Below are 21,458 nucleotides of genomic sequence, written 5' to 3' on the forward strand. Positions count from 1 at the left end.
TAGAACCACTTCATAACTGGCTTAAAATTTATGACCTCCATTTTTCCTTTGGAAATAGAATATGTTGAATGTTTCTCCCATTGTGGTCAGAACAGCATGATCAAAAAATAAGTGTATTATCCTTCCTATTACCAGTCAAAGATTTAATTAACCTCATGTTTATTTTCACCCTATAGTCATCTGTCAGTTGTTCTGTGACAATAATTCATTTTGGTTGGCTTAACACAAGTTAAATTTGCACAAAGTGAATTTGGCTGAACCTCAGCTGTATATGCCAGATGACAGTTTAATGTATTTGTCTTTATTGTGTGGTGGATTCCATGGAATCTGTCTGTTGTGCATTCAGGCATCCTTAATACTGACCAAAATGGTGTTGACTGAATGGGTGGGCATTATAGAAAACAGATTTTTGGAAAATTTATACATCAGAAACTAGAGGTAGATATGGTGATTGCCTCAGAATAATGATAAATTGTTTCAGAAGGGGATAACATGCTTTAGAACCCAAAAGGACATTTTTTTTTAAGGAAGTTGTTAAGTGCTATCGTAATTTTTGACACTAATTGCTGTTTAATATCTAAGTTTTATGAGTCAGTTGTCATGGATTGTACCTATTACACTGAGTATACAATCCAGGCAGTGACAAGAAGGGATTACCATGCAAAGCTGTGAACCATAAAGCTCTGACTGTTTGTAGAGTGATGATTTATTTTTCCCTACTGCTGTTTATTTTGATGTTATGGTGTGTGAGATTAGGACAAGACAGGGGAGTTAAAAATTTCATGTTGGTTACATGTGATCTGATAATTTGAGAGACTAGAACTTGGGAACTTCTTGGATAATATCTGCTATTTTCTACTGTGGTCGCTCATTAAATGGGAAGCAAAAACAAGACAGTGCCTAAACGGTATTGCTATCAATACCATGCCTGCAGATTTTAAATCCCATTTCAAAATGATACTGAAATGACTCCAGGATAAAAAGACTGTATTTCAGAACCAGCTAGAAGGGGAGAGCATTTAGAGACAATAAGACTCTGCATCCACCTGTACCCAGAATAGAATGAACAGGGACTATTGAACATGGTTATGTTCCAGATACCATTTATTACAGACTCGTGCCCTGCCACTATCAACTGCTGTGCACCTGCATGTGAAAAAGCACATTCCTTACATTTTCTCATTTTCAACTGTTTTGCCACAAGCGGAAAAGAAAACAAACTCAAAAGACAGTGAAAGCTGAATCTTTTCTTTAGCCCAAGAGGTTAACTATCAGTTATTCTTTTTTAGCCAGCAGCCTGTGTTCTGTGTTAGGAAGACAGATCTAATAACTCTGGGTGGTGTATATGCAGGGGAAGTTATTTTTCAGTTTGGGAAAGCAGTACTGAGGCCTCTTCCCTTACGATTTTTTTCAAAAGTAATTTCCAGTAATACATTAAACTGAAATTCAATTACAAAGCAAATACATCTCAGCTAATGTGAATATTGGCTGGACTAGCAAGGAGAAAGAAAGGGAAGATAGAGTTACTGAACAGCAAAAAGATTGTCTGTTGTGAAAAAGATTATTTCTAGGTTTATTCCCTTATACTTGAAAATCCAGGTGGCATTTCAGTGGACCAAGAAGGACTGACAATTATTTCTAAATTCTTCAGAATAAACTTAGAACTAAGACAATAACTTTGAGTGGATTTCTGTGGTATTTAATGAGAGATATAAATAAAAAATAAATGCCTCTTCATAATCTCATTAATATGTGATATAGCAATTATTTTTTATTTTTTCTGCATAAAGAGAAAAGATCTTTCATGTGTGGTCTTCAGTTTTGAAATCCTCAATTCCATCTATTTTTGCTGAGTTCTCGGTGAGACCTTGCAGTGGCATAAATTGCTGTTTACGAACTGAACTTCATGGTGAAAGCTCCTCTTTCATTTCCTTGAGTACAGGATCCATTATCTAATCCAGAGGCAGTTATTAAGCACATAGTTGAGTGGATGGAAGTCTGAGGACCTGAATTGTGTTTCCCAGTCAGCTAATCAGGTACAGTATGTCCTGCACAAGTCAATTCTACCCTCTCTTTAACAGTCCTGTAACCAGAAGGTGAAAATGGACACATATAGGATGTGATGGATAATTTCCAAGGTTGAGCTCAACGCCATTGCTATGACTACTAAAAGCCAGGTAACATTAAGTCTGCTGACCAGACAAAGATCTTGTTTTTCTGATCACAGATTAAAATACAAACAGAAGAAATGACAAATAAAAATATAATACAGATCTATACCAGCAAGCTGTGCAAGGAATCATGGGAGAGGTGATGAATAATCTTCATATATTTGTAACAGTACAATTAATCATATATAATTGCTTAATAAATTTTGGCTGATACTCCTATCTGCAAAACTTATGGAGCCAGAAACTGCATGAGTGCTGTTTAGATATATGCTATGTTGTCAATTTGGCTTATACTGTCACAACTGAAACGACTGGCTTACAGGGATCTTTAAAACACCACAAACTAAATCACCATGAATCTTATATTCTGTATTATTGAAGCACTTCTGGATTTCTTAAGTTGATGACAAATCTCCAAATGATATCAGTCAGGCCAAGATTTTATTGTTCAAACAGTTTATATGACAGTACTGTTCTACAGACACAGTGCTATATAAAGGAACTCAAATACGTGTGACATTTTATACTTTCAAGTTGTTAATAGAATGGAAGGAATAATTGGCTTAGAAAAGTTAAAACAAATCCAAGTTAAAGGCTCAAGGTCAACTTCAAGTCTGGTCAGTTAAAAAGGTTAAAAGTAGTTTCAGTTACTACATTTGCTTGTGTTTCTCCTGTCACCTTGCATCTTCATAAAACTGTTTCTCCAAAAAGTTGCTTCTCTTTCCTAGAGCTGTTACAGGGAGCTGGGAGAGTCAATCAACTGCCATGGGGAACCATTGAAGCTGCCTCAACAATAGTAGACAGGAAGAGAACTGACTGAAGTGTGATTTGATTTTTTCTTCATAGTATTTCTTTAAATAAAATCTATTTCCAAGTAGAGCATCTCACAGAAGAAGAATATGATTAAAACTCTTTTCTTCTTCCATGTGTTGCTAAGAACCCAGAGGCTTTATAGTTACCTGATAGCTGAAAAATCAATGGGTCAGTGGATGTAACTGGCCTCTGCTGGATGGAAAATATATGTGATTTGCTCAGTACCAGCGTATTTTTTAGCAAAGAAGAGAACACAACACTTTCTCAAGACATTGTTTTCTTAGAGCAAGTTTTGAGAGGGAAATAGTCAAGTAATAAAAAAACAAGCAAATGGAGAGGTGAGAGAGAGAAAAAAACTTCCCCAATGCTTGAAACTTGGGAGAACATTTGGAAGATATTTTTAGTTGTTTTGCTAAAATGCCCATTGAAATATTTTTATTTCCTCCTCTTCTGGCTTCAGAAGGGGATTTTTTAATAGTAGTCATCCTCCTCCTAGCAACAAATGCCTATTCCAGGAGCTGCATCTATGTTTTTATTCTTTTGTTTCCTGATGCCCTGTATTATCAGTGACAACTTTTGCATTGCCCCTCACCCGTTTCCTAAAGATAATTATAAGAGACGGAAATCTTTTTGCAACCATGACTTATTGCTACGAAATAGGTTATCATTGTGGCCTGAAGTAATTGGCTTTTGCAGGAAAACACCATTAATATGGCATAACAGTGCCTCTTACAGTCCATGCTTAGGGTCATTAAATTGCATTCTTGTTAACAGTGAAAATTCTAATCTCTGTTACATGTATTTTACTGTAACAGCTCTAAGTCCTCAAAAGAAATTTTACATAAAATTAAGAAATAGAAGTATCCTTGTTTATGAATACACAATGAATCTGTGTAAGTATCTGTGCTTTAAGAGATGCACCTGCAGTATGAGTAAAACTGGGGTGAAAAACACCCTTACTCTGGAGTTTTCACTCAACATATGGAGTGTTACAGAGAAATCTGGATGTGCTGGTAAGATATTGTTAGTGAAAACTTACATTTCTACTGTTACAAATGAAGCATGGGGTTTGGAGATTAAAAACTGGTTGGTTCTCAATTACGTTACTTCTCATAATTTTTGGATTTATCCTGAATTCTTCCTTTAAATAATTCTTAACTGTCATTTCCAACTGAAGCACCTCAAGTGCTCACCTTAGGCTGTGTGTGGAGAGGAGACAGCTGCAGGGGGTGATTTGTACCAGGCAGGATCTGGAATGCCATCTGGAGCATCCCTCCTTCCCAAAAATCTGTCGAGGGAACAGAGAGTGATGGGGCCTCTAATTTAGGCAGGTCAGCAAAACGTCCAAAGCTGGAGGAAGTGCAGGTACACTGAAGTCCTATCTTGGATTTTTGGATTAATAACCTTTCTCAGAACAATTCAGAAAAAATGCTTGATCTCTTCTTTATGATTAAAGTTCTTTATGATTAATGTTCTTTATGATTAATGATACCTTCCCCAGCCCAGTGCTATGCAAATGGGTGTTTGTTCCTGCCTGCAAAACAGAGATGTGTGCAGGGTTTAAATTCTCACAACCACTGCAACTAAGCAAACATCGCTGTCCTATTTTATGTGTGGGGAAATTGCAGTACAGAAAAAAAAATTAACCAACTTGCCTACAAGGTACCCCATGGCTGAACAGATTAAACACTAATGTAGGATTTCATTGAGTGTAATTCTGCTCTGGGATTTCTGTTTGTTCGTTTGCTTTGTCTGGCAGAGGTTTGAAGTTTCGATGCTCTATTCCTCGGTTTTGCTAAAAGCAGTTTTTATGTTACCTTTGATTCAGAGTGCTTGAGGGTGGCTTTAAAATTCTGGTGGAATTGGAATAGGAAAATCTTCTGTATATTGGATCAGTTGATTTCAGAGCCAGAAAAGCTGCTTTACTCTGTGAAGGAGTGCTTATAACACCTCTTCCATCATCCCCCCAGCTCTCTGATTTAACTCATTCAGTGTCCTGAGTTATTGGGGAAGCCCAGAGAAAGATGTATTTCACTTGATGAGTCACTACTTCACTGCCTCTGACTTGTTGGCCACAAGCCTTGAAACAGTTTATTCTTCTTAATTTCATCTGTAGTTTTAATTTAGGGCTGCAGTTGACACATTTGTCATCCAATTATTTAACTTTGCCTATATTATGACAACATAATCAAACTCAACTGTGCACTAACTTTGCCAATTAGGAACCTCACAGATTTTTACAGATCACAATTTTCACTGGCACAGTATTGAACCACTGCCTTTCCGAGCCAAAACTATGAAATAAATTGTGCATAATAGCATGTTCTAGGGGAGTTTCTAAGAGAATTTTTTTAGTTAGACAATTTATTCAGTCAGGCATGCACACTTACTCTCATTTTGGGTACAGTTACCCGAGCAGTTGCATATTTTTCTCATTAAGGTAATTTTCTTCTTAATTTCTGTGGAATGGAAGTTTACAGCCTTGAGCTATTATTATTTAATGGGTTTTACTTCTTTAATATTTTACAACTTTGCAAAGTTGCAATGAAATGTTTTAAATTTCCTCATTTATTTTGCATTATTTATTCTGGAATGAAACAGCATAACGTCAAATTGTACTAGTTCTGTCCAATAATGAATAGTTCTTTTTTTCTGAAACTCTCATTATTGATTTACATCTGCTTCCATCAAAATCAATGAAGATTTTACAGGTATTTAAAAAATAACCCAGTCAAAGTTTCATAATATTTGAATTAACAATGACAGAACAAAACCATAGTTAAATAAAAATAAGCAAAATAATGAAAAGAATCTGAAATTAGAAACTATAGCAATTTTGATACAAATATAGACAGAGAACCTCAATCTATTTACTCTTTCTCATTTATATTGCTTATCTGTGTAGATAAATAAAAACCCATTTCTTTACCTGCCCTCTGGATAAAACAGAGAACTATATAAGGTATTCTCTCCCCTTCTTTTCAGGCTACTCTAATTGGGTAGTTAGATAAAAATCTCTGTTTAGATAGAGAAACTGAATATATTGCATCTGTATGAGCGAATAGGTACAAAAGGGAAATATCCTAAGGATATTGGAACTGTTTACAGGAATAAACAGCTGTTTACAGGGATAAAGAATACATAAATTTTTCTCACAGAATTGTGAGGTTTTTTCTTAACATTTTTTTATTGCCTTGTAATTTTACTTCTTTCTTTTGTCTGTTTTCGTAAGAGTCTACTTGACTGAGGGCTTGCTCTTCACCTTGAGAAACAAGAGCAATGTAGAAACGAATGATATGCTTAGAGAGGACAAATTAAAACTGAACAATTAGAGTGAAAGAGAAAATACAATAAAAATGTTCCCAGAGAATATATTAAACTGAAGTTCTGAAAACACTTAAATGTTAAATTCGTCTTTTTAGGCCAATCATGGTCATTTAACAGGACTTTTTCAATTCACTGTCACAGACCACAGTTAGGATCCAAGGCAGTAAATGACAGAGGAGGAGCATGGGCAAATGGGAATTATTAAAAATCTGTTGTGTTTACTACCTTATTCTGTGTTTATTTTATTTGTGTTTTCGTGCCCTGCAGACAATAAATCTGGAAAGGACAATACTGTTTACAAAAAGACATTTCTGTAGAGGGGAATTTTGCAGTTTTGTAGACGCCATTAGAAAGTTTGGAGATGAAAATTTGACCTGTATTTTTCTGAGTTTAGGCACATAAAGTTGACATTAGGTAATGTTTCCAAGATGGATCATCATCTAATGGTTCTAAAAAGCACTTTGAGCTGCCTGAATACCTTCCTGCTGTCTGCTGCACATCTAACAGTTGCTGCACATTTGGAAACCCAGAGCAGGTCCTGACTTATCAGAAATACTCAGTCAAAGATGAGATCTGAAAAAGAACAATAACTTGATGGAAAAGTATTAATAGAGAAGGCAGTGGTTAAAGACCAGTAATTTTTCAATTCGTCTTAGAAGTATAGAAACAATTGAAAGCAAAATACCATTCCTGTATTTTATCCAATGCAAAATTATGCCCTGAAGGATGCTTAAAATTAGTTTTCCCACCCAATCATAAAATATCACCTCATAAAGCTGCTTTTGTGGGTGCACATGCCCTTGTTGTTTAACGGAACACATAATTAAAAAATATTTTTCAACATTCAGAATTAATTTTCCTTTTCATAGCTTTAATTCAGAACTAACTATAACTTTTCAGACTTCCAGGTAGCCATTAATTTATTCTCCCTTGTTTCAGCCTGCATAGATCAAGAAATCTTGCACAGAGGCACAGATTGATTTGTAGAAGCTGAGAATTCTCAGCTTTTCCTTGTGTGAAGATGAATCCAAATATTGTCACTGAAATTTTCATTTACATGACTGGAATGTTATGTTTATTTCATCATTATGTCTAAGGAAATAAATAGAATAACCAGCTAGAAAATGACAACTGAAATTTGAGAGCTGACTGGTCCTCCTCTGCCTGAGAATCCCACCTGGAGGTATTTTTGAGGAAACATGGAGACTTCATTTTTCTCAGGTGTAGTAGCAGTTTATTTTCTCAAAGTCTTTATCTTCTTTTGTAACTGCAGTAAAACCTGATTCTAAACCCACATCTGATTAACATTAGAACATTTTTATCTAGTATTTGTATTCATCGCCTGTGTCAGTAAGACAAATGCATTTATTTTGCTCTTCAAAAAATGGTATGTTTAGATAGTTACATGGATTCCTCTCCCCTCCATGTTACTTAGGTCATGTTCATGCAGTGCTGAAATACAGAAGATATCAATAATCATACTAAACTCACATGATCTTGCTAGATTGAAAGAACAGGTGTCCAAGAAATAACAGTCCAACTTTCAATTACCTGGTGAGGCACTGTCTATTTAAGTAACTCACATCTCTCTTAAAAATGTGCTTTTATCTATATAGGACTAATGCTCTTGAAATCCAGCTTATTTGAGGTCTGCATGCAATGTTCTCTGATCACTCAGGTAAGGAACTATGGTTCATCATCTTTTATTGCTCACCTGCTTCAGAAAGGCTTCGTGATGTAAACAGATTCAAGAAACAGAAAAGCTTAAGATCAAGGTGGGGTTTTTTTCACACTGTTAAGATTTCATACCTGCTGTTGCAAAAGGAGCATTGTTTTATTTATTTTCCCACAGGGAATATTTATATATCATTAGGAGTTCACGTTAGTTCTTTTCTCTGGTAGATCTCTATGTCTGATTTCCAAAACAAGCCGAGTACATCGTGGGGGTTTTTTGCATGGTGGTTGTTTGTTTTTCCCTGTCACTCTAAATACTGCGTGGTGTTCTCATGAATAGAAACTCTCGATCTTTTGCAACTCGGAAAATTCTCAAAAGTTCCATTTTTTACTTTGATCAGAGAGAGCAGTTTGCACAGAATGGATACAGCAGAGGATGATGCCCTCATGGCAATACCATTATCTGAACTGAGCAGTCAGGACCCCCAGCAGAAGGGTGCTGGGTACTGGTAATGGTGCAGAGTGCACTGGGACTGAACTGGGAGCCCAGTGTGAGCTCAGCTGAGCACAGCAGCCCAAGGCAAGGTGTGGGAGGCAGGTGTGAGGAGCTGCAACAGAGACAAAAGTGCTTACAGGGGAGGAGAAGGAAGGAAAAGCAATGAGGAGGTGGGGAAGTACGGAACAGTAGGAGCTGTCAAAAAGGTATCTGAGCATGGAGGCAAAAGCAGAGGTCTGGAATTAAGAAATGGAGGCACAAATCTGAGGAAGAGGATGAGTGAGTTGGATCAGGAGTGGTAGAGGGGAAGCAGCAGCAGGTGTTCCCAGGCTGGAGAGCACAGAGGGGCTGGAGAAGGCAGCAAATCAAGAAGGAGGAGGATGCCAGGAAAGAAACCCAGGCAATAGAAAGTTTGGAAAACACAAACCTTGATGATGTTATGTATGTATCATATTGATACACCTCGAAAAGATAGATACAATAATTTCTATCAAATGCTATCATTTCTTTTTGTATTGTTTGAAAAACCTGGCAGAACCATTTCCTCACCTGTTCCTCTACCTTAGTACTGTTTTGAGGTGAATGAGTATTTTAATGAATTCATTTCTCTTTTAAATCATTAAATATATTCACGCTTGATAATATGCATCAATTCTTTCTGTGGGGGGAGATTATTACCAGAAATAATGTGGTGCATTAGAATTGCATTAGAATGTAGATTTAGGCCATATTTAATTTCCTCCTGAGCTCCGTGTTGTGCAAGAAGTGTACAAAACAGATGTAGTCTAAGGCAAAAATTGACAGAATCAGCTTGTGCCTGCAGGGGTCAGCAAAGAAGCTGCACAAGATCTGCCCCTCTCAATCTGCTCCGATTTCATTTGCTCTGTGGAGCACAGTATGCTCTGGTAGAACCAGCACACACATTCTGAATTAATCAGTCAGCTCTGCTTTAATAATTCAGTGCAAATTATAATAAGCTGATCTGCAAATGTACTTTTGAAAGTCAACGTTAGAGCTCTCTTTCACTTTCAAGCTGCAAAAAATCTAAACCTTAGTGGGAAAAGATGGAAATCCCTGAAACCTGTGGTGTTATACTCAAACAAGTGTGACCTTGCCTGTTCTAATGAGTCAGCAGCCTGATGGAGAGAGGGTGTAGAATAGGATCTTTTTCCAAAAAAGGATGTCTGGCTGTGTTGGGTTATCTCAGCTTCATGTGGAATACTCTGCCTGTACGAGGATTTGAAGATAGACCTCTAGCTCTGGGAGATAAGTAACATTAGTCATAATGTAAGATTAATATTTTTTCCTTCGAAGGTAAAAATCTGAGAATCTTTGGTTACATTTCAAGTACATTCTCACTACTAAATGAGTTTTTCTTTAACTTCAGCATTTCTGCAAAAGAAAAGTCTGTGTCAGTAAAAATTCTCTGTCAAGAAATAATTTGTTTCTGACCAACCTTAGATTTTGTGTGTTTGAGCCAACAATAAGGAAGGGAAACTGAAACCTGGCCAAAGAGGGACACAGTTTTGTGGTTCCCACTGGACAACAAAGGCACTGAGATCAGCCAACTCAGCTAATGGCCAGTTGAAACTAAGCATTTCCTTTCAGGTCAGGAAATAGAATAAAATATTTCAGAATTTTCACATGCATTTTTTATGATTTTTTTTTAAATGCGTAGAATGGATACAGCAATAAAAATTAATTCATGTTTTATTAAAAACATGTCAAATTCCAGGCTGATGTGACAGATTTCTTTTTTGGTCACCTCTGTATCAAGTGTGAAAAAATAACTCAGAAGGTAAATTATTTCCAGTTGAGCATATTCTGCATATTAAAAAAAAAAAAAAAAAAAAAGAGAGAATATCTATACTGAGGAATCAGAAAATTACACTGAGGACCATTATTCTTCTCTTTCTTGGAGTGCAGTTCTCAGTATGAACCACAACTGATGCTCTGGTCCCACCTGTGAAGCAAAGAGGCCAGTGTCCTCCATCCAATAGAAAATATTCCCATTGATGCATCCTCCTTCAGCCTTTTCCTTATTTTTTTCAACAGCTTGGAGTTGGTGAGCTATTCTAGTCCCCAGTTTCCTTTCAGCATCACCGTTGCCTAGTGAATTGTTCCCCAGCCAGTTTATTCTTCCTGCCCAGGTGTTAAACTTTACAGCTGTCTTTATTGAATGGCATCTTATTTTTTTGTCTGCAGTATTTTCTCAGTTTGCCAGAATCATTTTGAATTGTAGACCTGTCTTCCAACCTGCTTGAGACTCTTCTGTGCTTAGAGTCATTTGTGATTTTAATAACTGTATTTCCTATGCCATCATAGAGTTTGGTAATGCTTTTTATAATTAAGGTGTACGTCAAAGTAATTTATTTTAGTCATTAAAAAAATGCAAAAAGAGAGGAGAATCATTATTCTTTTGGCAATAACACATTCAGATAGTCAGCAACACCTATTTTGAACTAAGAAATAATCTTTCATTCAGGACCCTCAAATCCCCCTAAGACTTCCAGTTGCAATGTAGCTTGGAGCAATGCAGAATAAAGCTCTCCCAGGTTAATTTGCTGCGTTGAGCACCATGTGCTGCAAATACAAAGGCCCAGTCCTGGTTGTCCCACGGGAATATTCGATAATGAACTCAATCTGTGTCACTAATAGCAAATAAACTCTCTAAAAGAAAATGAAATTTGATTGCCTTCAATTCCAGGAATACAGAGAGGTTTGTTTACCTGAGTCACACAGTTTCTGGTCCCTAAGAATGAATCTAATAATTTAAAGCCTTTGGACCTGGACTCCAATGTACTGAATTTTCCCAAAGGCTCTGTGCCTAGTGTGACTTATATCCAGCATGCTTAGCCAACGGGAATTAGAGGGACTTAATGGATCCAAACCCAATATACAATCAATGCCACAGGGCATTTTTTCCTCTCTGAGGAGAGACTCACCAACTAAAGAGACAGGATAGCTGCTATAAAAAAGTGTGTGGACACAGCAAGCTGAGATAAATCTCACCCCAGACATGTCTTTTCACACAGTCACCTGTCACAATGTATTTCCATATCCATGGGTACTTAGATGATTTTCAAGCCTCGGTTCTTTTCGTAATAATGGAGAAGTGGATTGAGAGCATAGCAAATAAATTAAATTAATTATGTAGGAGGCAGTGAAATATGACTAAATGCATTGGGATCTTGTTGTTCCTGATGATGCATCTGAATCATTCACACCTTCTGAGCTATTCTGTTTCCTGGTGGACACACTCCTGTGAGACAGTTCAGTTCAAAACTGCCTACGAGAAAGTATATACTTGGGTAAACCTAATTTAGAAAGCATTAGCAATTATTATGGAAACTTGTTTATATTTAGATTGTTGTTATCATGCACTCAACTTATAGTGCTTTTGGACCAGGACTGGATTTGTTTTATGGGGATTCTGAATCTGTAAATGCTGTAATAAGACTTTCCAGCCTTTGCTTTTGTACTACAACAGATACTAAAGGAGAATCTTTAGTAGTAAAATGGTAAGAGAAGGTTCCATATCCTCAAAGAAGGTCTCTAAAACCAAAAACAAACCCCCCAAACCAACCAACCAAACATAAAAGAATTAAACAAAAAGTGTAGGTGAAAAAGATGTATGCATTTTAAGAATTTATCACTAAATATCACACATTTGAATTTATATGTTTCACAAAGTTAAAAAAAAGTCTGTGTAGTAGTTGTCCCTAATTGCATCATTTTCTATGGTACTGAAGTGTTTGTCACACTGTGTTTGGCTTGTGGGAGCAGTAATGTCTCAAAGTTCACAAGTAGCTGTTCTCCTTCCTGCATAACTGAGCTGAGGAGGACATAAAACACATAATCCCAGTTTAACCTCCAGAATTACACGTGAACAATAATGTTTCCAGGCTCCTTTCTACAATGACACCTGTGTTTTCGGACCTATCTAGAGCCAGGAAGTGACCCGATTTAAATTAGGGTCACCGCTCCCTTCACACCAGAAACCCATGGTTTTAGTGCTGTTGCTCTCATACATTACTTTATTGTGTTGTCATCTCTCATATTGCACTGAAAAGTTGAATGTGAGCTGAACACTTAGTAATGCTCAGGCTTTAGGCTCCAGACTACTAGAGCTCTTTGATTTCAGATCTTTTCCTGTTGAGACTCTTCCATTTCTAGTGGCTCCTCCTTCGTGTTTTTGGCACAGACTTGGATGACTTTCAGTCCCACAGGCTGCAGACTTCCTTGGGTGCTAACAATTTGTCCCTTGTGGGCCACCTAGTAATCGAAATAACACAGATGTCAGGGAAAAAAAAAAAAAAGAAGAGAAAAGAAAAAGATAAAAAATGAACTGTTCTTTGCATTAAGTAGCTCAAGAGAAAAAGAAAGATGGATGAAACAGCGTAAACAGACTCACATCCAATTTTCAGAATGTGTTTCTTCATCATTAAAATGAAACTTGGATGGAATATTCCTGTCCCGGGTGTGACTATTTTGAATTAGGGACATCCACTGTCATCTTCTGGGGTCATTTCTCTGAGATTGTATCAATCTTTCACCCTGTCTCTGCTTCAAAAGACTGGCTTCTGCAGATTTTTTTACACTCCCCCCCCGCTTTCTTTTTTGGTGTGATTTCAGACAATGGCATCTTCAAATTTCATCCATCTTGTCATACTAACGTGTTTTCAGTCAGATGGGTACTTAAGGTTGTTTTTTTTTTTTTTTTTTTAATCCTCTGCTGTTCCTATGCTGGTAAATAACCAACTTGACCCTGTTGGCAGTGTTCTTTCCATGTTGATGAATTCAAAACACAGCCAATAATTCTTGAATTTTGCACAGACATTTTCTGCAGTCACTGCAAAGACCCAGGAAGCAGATGAAGGCACTGTGAACCCCTGACAGACTGGCAAAAAATAATTCAATAATCTCCTTCTGCTAAACTGCTTTCAGGTAGGTTTTTCCTGAAAGAATTTTCTCGGCTGATTGAGGTTACTTTTGGGTTGCCAAGCATTGTAGCCAGGGTTCAGGCAGCATAAAGCTTCTAAACATTCATCTGGTTTCTAAAAGATGTTGTAATTGTGTATTATGAGCCAAATCACTATATTCTTTAATATTTAAATGGATGCTATTTTAAGCTGTAACTGAACAACAAAGTAATTTAAATTCTGTTATTTCTCACCCATCTGTGTGCTTGCTCTACATCCAAGGAAATTTATGGATCTCAAATCATTTTTCTGTAGTGCTCTCAACTCATATTTTTGAACCTATGATGTTTTCTGCTAGCTACACACATTCATAGTCCTTTCTCTGCTGATATCCATCTGACTCTGAAGTGCAATTATATTGTATTTACTGTTTGCAAGTATAGAAAGTCTGTCTTGACCCTGGTGTGACAGAAACCTATCATCGGTACAGTAAGCAATAAATCCTGGAGTTGGAATATGTCTGCTTTAATCTTCACTGTAATCAATTAAGCTCTGAGGTTAGAACTGCTAAGATTTAACTCAGCTGGCTGTTTGCAGAAGTCTACAAGCTGTCTTTTCTGAGAGATTGCTTGTGATATTGGGATGCATTAGCAGAAGAGTAAATCTATACACAAGATCTAAACTTGGGCACAAGCTATAGTATGATGGTTGAAGTATATGGATGGGTAATGTATTATCTGCTTTTTGATGAAAAGTCAATAATTTATAAGGCTTAAGAATATAAGTTGATTTTTAGTTTGCACAGAAAACTTGTATACATGTATTACTAAAGTTCCACATAACTTATTTTTGTGGGTTTTATTTAGCAATTATTTTTAATATGAATAATGACTCATGCATTAGTCAGACTGTTGATTTGAAGGTTTACTGTGTAGTAACACAGTTCCTGTTACTACTTCCACTTGTGTTACTTTTTTTTTTTAATTTTTTTTTTTTTATGAAGCCTCAGAAAGTCGACTGTATGATCCCTCAGTGTCTGGCACTTCAGAAATAACAGCCTGCAGATGCCATTTAGTTTTCAAGATACTTAATCTCAGAGCCTCAGGAAAACATGAAGCACTTCCTCAGAATGGTAAATGTGATGATATCATTGATTTAGCCATTCAAGCAAAGCACCCATGAGCCAAGGGCTTTACAAAATGCTGCTGGAGGAGGCATTGGAAAGTGTCAAACTCATGGCAAAGTTCAGACCCAAATTCCCCCAGGCCTTGCAGTGCCAGTGTCAGCTGTGACTCCTGCTGGGGGTGTGCAGGTGGCTGTGGCAGAACCAGCATCCCCACAAACTTTGCAGTTCCTCTTCAGTCCCTCCGTTTCCCAGCACCATCCCTGGCTGATGGGAGGCTGTGCTGTTTCCCCCCACACAGGCCACACTGTGCACTCACTGAGCTGACCCGTGTGGGTGGAAATCTTTCTTCTTGATGAGCTGGTCCCTCACAGATTTCCTGTATCTGTGACACAACCTGAATAATAAGAGTTTTTTTCTTATCTCTCTGCTAAAGCCAAAATGGAGCAGAGGATGCCACTGCTGTGGGGAATAAACTTTGCTTCCCCTGTGAAATATGGAAAGAGTAAAACACTCCAGGTGTTCATTTTTCCACCCCCATACAAGTCAGGCACTGTCAAGCCTGAGTAATAGAAAGCACCTCCTGTTTGTTAGAATAAGGTGATATTCTTTTTTTTTTCCCCCTAACTGAGTAGCTTTTCATCAGAAAGCGAAGATCCATTTAAAGTGAAAAGCTGTTGTGGCAGTGTATTAGTTCCATCAAAAGTCCCATAGTGGGCAATAGGGAAAAAGACAGCAGAGTCCATCCTTCCCCCAGGCAGCCAGGACCGTGGGGTCAGGGCACTTACCTGACATGGGAAGTGCAGTCCAGCTTTGCCTAATTTAGAAGGAATTCATGCTGGATGCATGACCTTAGTGCAGGATTCTTTCAAAATCTCCACATGGCCCTAGTTCAAACTTCAACATTTTTGCAAGGAACAAAAATAGTTTATTTTTCTGCATGCTCTAGCATTGCAGAAGCTAGCTCTAGCAATGTGTCTCATAAGGAAGAAATTCAAAAGAATAATACTCTAAAAGCTGCTTTTTCCCCTTTGTGCCTTTTTTGCCCCCAAAACATCACAGAAGAACCAGTTTGAAGCTTTTTATAGAGTCTGGCTCATTCCACTGATTTTAAGACACAATGAATCATACCACCAGTTAACATTACACATTAACCATCATTTCTAGTACTCAAGGGTGTGTGTTTCTGCATCACATTTTCCATCAGCCACAAATAGTTGGCTGATCTTATTTCAATGCATGATTATAAAAACACAAAAGTAGCACATTTCTTAGCTGGATAGACATGTTGCTATTTATGGATTTTTGGTCATGTATATTTATGAGTTTCTAAAATTGTACACCCAATTTCAGAACTTCTTTAGTGTCCAAATCTCATGAATTATAAAGTAAATGTTTTAACATACATGATTATTAACTGTATGGGAGAAAAATTAGAAGTAATATTATGACTAATTTCCAGTGGCAACTGATAAATTGTCTGCATATTTATTTCTTGTGGAAAACTCTGACTTCATGGTTTCATGATTTCCATGTAGAATATTTATACCCTTGACAAATAAGGAAAAACTTATTTGACACTTTTAAACTCCATTTACTTGCCAATTTGAGAACTTGGCCTTCATTAACAGAAAAATGTTTTTGTTTTTCAGTAAACAAGGTAATTGACCTGTCACTTAAAAAGTGATAAAAATCTCCTTGCCGCTATTTCCACATCTCTATTTTTTCATTTATAGACTGATTTGTATTCCTCACTTTCAAGCATCTTCACTCAGATACATCTTAAACTCAAGCCTTTAACAGTGTCATTTAATTAGGAGAAGTAGATATGTGCTGGCTTCTGTTTTGTTATTCTAAAAGTACAAAGCTAGGTCTTTTCTAGTTATCTAAATACAGCTGAGGTGGTATTTCTTTCTGGGTAGAGTCTCTAGTGTCTGAGGAGGGAAATCTCATGCTTCAGACTTAGTAAATTCAGTTTAAAATTCACTCAGCCGCGAGATACAAAGGGCTCTGGGAGGACAGGACGTGGAGCTGAGCTTGGGGACCCAGTTTGGGGATGAGAGGATGTAAAATGGATGGAAAGTTTCAAGGTCTGAAGAAAATAAGGTACAATCAGGGTGAGAATTGTTGCACAGAGCGTTAAAGTGGTAAGAGCCTCAAATGAGTGACAGGTGTAGAAGCTTTGCTTTTTTTCTTCTAAAAACTTATATAGTTTAAAAAAGGGGGGGGGAAGCTTAAAAGGTCACTGTTGCTTATTTTGCAGAATGGAGGTTAAAAGCAGTATTTTAAGCAAGGTGTTCTCCAGTACATTTACAGAGACAGCTCCCTGTGAGCCTCCAGCCCCACTTGTAGATTATCAGCCAAAATATCCTGATCAACATTAATAATTCTAATATTCTTAAACTTTAGAGGTAAGACTAGGGAAAATTTCTTGCCTGAAAGTGTGGTCAAGTGTTGGAACAGACTGCCCAGGGCAGTGGTGGAATCACCATCCCTGGAAGTGTTGAAAAGCCAGGTCAATGTGGCACTTGAAGATGTGGTTTAGTGGCGGATATGGTGATGCTGAATTCATGATTGTACTTTATCTGGGAGAACTTTAATGATTCTATGAGAGTGAAATGGGCTCTTGGGACCACTATTGGCAAAGCATGAACACACAGGCTCCTAAGAGCTGGCTTTAGGTGCTCTGTCTGAATACAAGGCTGAGAGTCTGACAGCATGATTTTGGTCACTGCCAGATTTGAGCAGGAAGAATATTTAAATTCCAGCACTGCATCTAATTTTGATGGAAATGATAGTTCCAAATGTTGCATCTGGCTCTAAAGAACTGTAGAAGTTTCTAGCAATTTTTTACTTGAAACAAAAAGTAGTGGAGGTTCCCTCAAGGAATCAAAAACAATGTAGTCTCCTTAAAGCTTTTTCACTGCAAATGCTCAGTTGAATTACTTGGGTTTCCTGAAGGTAAAGAACATATGCACAAAGAGAGAGAGAGGCTGAGCTGTTCTCTAGGATGATGATTTTTAATTTTAAACTCTAACAAAGAAAAGCTGCTGGTTCACATCCTTCAGTAGAAAGATGTCTTGGCAGACAGAAGACACAAGACTGGCTGTGGTAGATGCTGAAACATTTTAGGAGGCAGCAGAGGTGATTGCCTTCCCTGAAGTGCAAGGAAAGGTCAGAGCTGCACATCTTGAGTGGAGAGACTGTCAGTCTGGAGGCTGGGAGAGTAGCTGTGAACTGTTTCACTTCAGCTCTTGTTTCATCCCATATGCAAGAGGCAGATACTCGGGGTGAGTGGCCTGAAAAATCAAACTTCTCTACTGGAAGAGTATGATACCAGGGGAATAAAACTGTTCCTGCTCTGATTCTCTTGGCCAGGCTCAAATCTGGGGTGCCTGACTCCTTTGTAAAGCTTTTTATGTGACCTTTTGCTTTTTCATCTTCAGGGGCTTAAATCTGATACTGATATTGCAGGATTATTTTAGGTACCAACTCAGCAGAATTTTGGAAGACTAGTGGCAAAGCCACATTCACCCAGGTCACAGTCTGCAACCAGAGGGTGTCTTGGTTGTCACACCTAGAGAAGGTTGGTGGTCCCATGGATGTAGCTGGTGATCTTTGGTATTTTAAGTCCAGAACTTTCCAGATCCTGCCCCAGAGAACATGAACTGTTGTTATGTTCACTGGAAGCTGTGTGAGGAACAGGTCACTCATCAAAGGAGAGCAGAAAACACTCTGTATTTCACAACTGATATATTACATTCAAATTTTTTTCCAAATACCTATTTGTCCTGCCTCTGGCATCTACAACAAATCTCTTTAAAGTAGGAAACTCTTTTGCCTGATCTGACATGCCTAAAAGAAAAGGCAAACTTTTTCTACTTTTTTGTTCTAATGGATACAAGTTATAATTTGCAAAGCAGTCACATGGCACACTGCCACGTCAATCAAGCTTTTTAAAATGAGATTTGTTTTAAACACTGCTTGTTTAAATCTTGTGTCTACACAGGCCTACACATCTATGCTTTCAATGAAATTAATAGTTGTCAAAAGAACAAAACACGTATTATCTGTTTCTTGCACTGGTTTGAGCAATAATGAATACTGTTAGAAAGGAAGACTCTGGCAGATATGACAGACTTGGAATCTTGTTTTGTTGGTTTTTTTAAATCACATCAGGAACATTGGATATGAATTAAAACTTGTTATTGCATGTGGAGAGAATCAAATGTCTTGCAAAATTCAAATCACCTATTTTAATTTATCTTTGTTTCCACAATTTTGGGAGAAGAGGGGAGCATTTTCTCATCATGAAATTTTTTCATTCACGAAATGAAGTTTTGTATGAAAACAACATATATTTGAAATTGTCAGAAAGATTCAACCATGAAAAAAGATTTTAAATGTGTGTTTAAAGACTTTTTTGATTTATAATACAATTTCCCAAAAATCTGTTGTGGAAAATAGTTTTTCCCAGAATTGCCAAGGGAAAACCTGTTCCCACCATTCAACTTTTACTGACTCTTTTGCCTGATCCACAGTCTCATGAAGTCATCTGGAGCTTTTCCATTACCCTTTGTGATGTTCTCACTGATGCTTCCAATTCCTAGCTGGCTTCTGTCTGTACTTATTGCTGAAAAATCCTGTGCTGAGTTATGGGGCACTAAGCAGACTGTGTTGCAGATTAGATATTTTCTCTCACCTTTGGGTTCAGCTTCAAAAGTGTCATCTTTTTTCTGTTCTAATTTTCTTAACTCCTCAGAGCTTTAATTCAGCTGCTAGAGGTGTTTCCCTTTTTTCCTCTTATCAGATTACTTTCAAATATAAATGCTGCTGCCATATTTGATGCTATCTCAAATTTCTTTTTATATTTATTTTTAGTCCCTTATCTTTTTTTTTTTTTTTTTCTGAAATCTTTGGTGAGTTAAGAGCCAGTACAAAGATAAATTATTTAGGGCATCTGGGTTTGAGTTACAGTGGGCAGATATAAAACTCAGTTCCATTTTGGGGTCTAAAAATTACATTTACAGCTAACTAGGATCCTTGTTCATATATCTGAAACCAGGAAAAAACAAAGTTTAGCCACTTATATCTCATAATCTGTCTCTCATCACTGTGATTTATTATCAAAGTGGTAATTCACTTTAACTGAGAGTACCTATGCCTGAAAGTCTAAAGCTCAGCACTAAAGTAGAACAATGGCAAAATTTGTATCCAAAAGCAATAGTCTAATACCCTGCACTAAATCAAGGAAGGAAGTTCAGTCAGGCTTCTTTTCTTCTTTTTCTTGCAGTGACTTCTGAACTAAATGTTCTGCAGATTCTGGGTGGTGTGTTGAGACTGATCACCAAATGACTCCACACACTCACAGGGTATGTTTTTGAGTCCCTTGGGGTAGCTGTGGCCCCTGCCTGATTTAATCCACTCAAGCAGGTGAAGTTCATGCCTTCCTTGTAAAGATTGCCCTTGTAGACATGCACTGCCATTGTGGAGTGAGTTCCTACTGAATGTTATCAGGGTAAACTGTAATTTTAACCCCTGCAGCAGTCTCCAGACTACTACAGTTTGTGCCATTTGAAATTGCTACTGGATGTCATTGGGCTCAGACAACTCAGTCATAGAGGGACTATCACTGACATTTGTGATCCTGAGATGCCATGTACAGGCTTTACATACACCTAAAGCTTATTGGAAACAATATGTTTTTCATGGACTTCAGAGAGTTAAACACGACACCACACAAGCACAAACAAAATCTCAACACTGACTTGTTCTGGAAACAATTACAGATGAGTCTCTTCATACAGAGTGATGTCCTTCTTTTACCTATATCTGAATATTCAGCACTAATCTTCTTACTGCTTATGCCTTCCTTAAAACTGTGTTGGAATATGTGAATATTGAATTATGAACGCATGAATATTAAGGTAAAAATTAACTCGGGATAACTTGTCTGTGAAGATGTGTCATCAATGTGAGCTGATGACAAGATTAATTAGCATCACGGCAAAATGTGAAAGATGCAAGAAAAATAGGTTAGGAAAGAAAGTAAAATTAAAAATACAAATAAAGAGAAAAAATCCTCTTGGACCATTTCGCAGAAACTAACCTTAGATGAACCACTGGATCCATTAATCTTGAGTAGATGAAAATTGTTGGTACCAGCTGGCAACTAAGCAGGAGCCCAGCTGGATTCTTGTCCTGCTTGGACATTCACAATGCAACCTCTGTATGCCTTGGGCACGTAGCATAAACATTTTTCTCCTCGTTTTTCTCCACAAAGGCAGATGTAGATGTCCTTTATTCCACTGCACTTCAAGTTCAGCTCAGAGTTTGGCTGCAGTTGCTTTTGGCTCAGCCTGTCAGAAATGGGATTTCTTTGGTCAGGCCATTCAGTTTTGCTCTAACTTTGCTCTCTATCATGATCACCAATGAAAAGAGGTCACATAGTACCTGGATGTTCTCCAGGTACTTTGGAAATCCTTTCTAATCCCTCCTACAAGGCAGACAGGAAGTATTGGAAGGAAATACAGTGAAATGTCTGCTTTGGAAGAAAAAAACACACCAGCTTAATTAATACAATTGAAAAATTTGAGAGAGGTAAGCAAAAGGTCAGGAAATAGAGAGAAGAATAAAGTAATGTTATTATGTATTTAGGAGTCTGGAAAACAACCACAACTCTACTTGAATACGTGTTGATTTTCATATCCATTAACTCCTTTGCTTTATTCACTTGTTTACTGATTATTCAACATTTTTGTGTACCCAGATAAGTCAGAGAATCATAGAATCATTTAGCTGGGGAAGACCTCTGAGACCATCTAACCCACCCATTAACCCAGGTACTATCATACATCATGTGTACTACAACATCACCTGCAATGTAAAGTGATTGCTCTTAATAATCTTCAGAACTGTTATCTTTCTTCCTC

At 37.4% G+C, this 21,458-nt stretch overlaps 1 long non-coding RNA gene across 1 annotated transcript; it reads right to left on the reverse strand.

Annotated features, from left to right (window-relative positions):
* Window positions 1-10,833: 10,833 nt before the first annotated feature.
* Window positions 10,834-15,389, reverse strand: LOC135421363 (uncharacterized). The gene is made up of 2 exons (XR_010433975.1): window positions 15,315-15,389; window positions 10,834-12,756 (listed from the first exon to the last, which is right to left on the reverse strand). It is a non-coding gene; the product is annotated as an uncharacterized LOC135421363 (long non-coding RNA).
* Between the last annotated feature and the right edge of the window lie 6,069 nt (window positions 15,390-21,458).

This window comes from Pseudopipra pipra, chromosome 13 (assembly GCF_036250125.1).
Source record: "Pseudopipra pipra isolate bDixPip1 chromosome 13, bDixPip1.hap1, whole genome shotgun sequence".
NCBI lineage: Eukaryota > Metazoa > Chordata > Aves > Passeriformes > Pipridae > Pseudopipra > Pseudopipra pipra.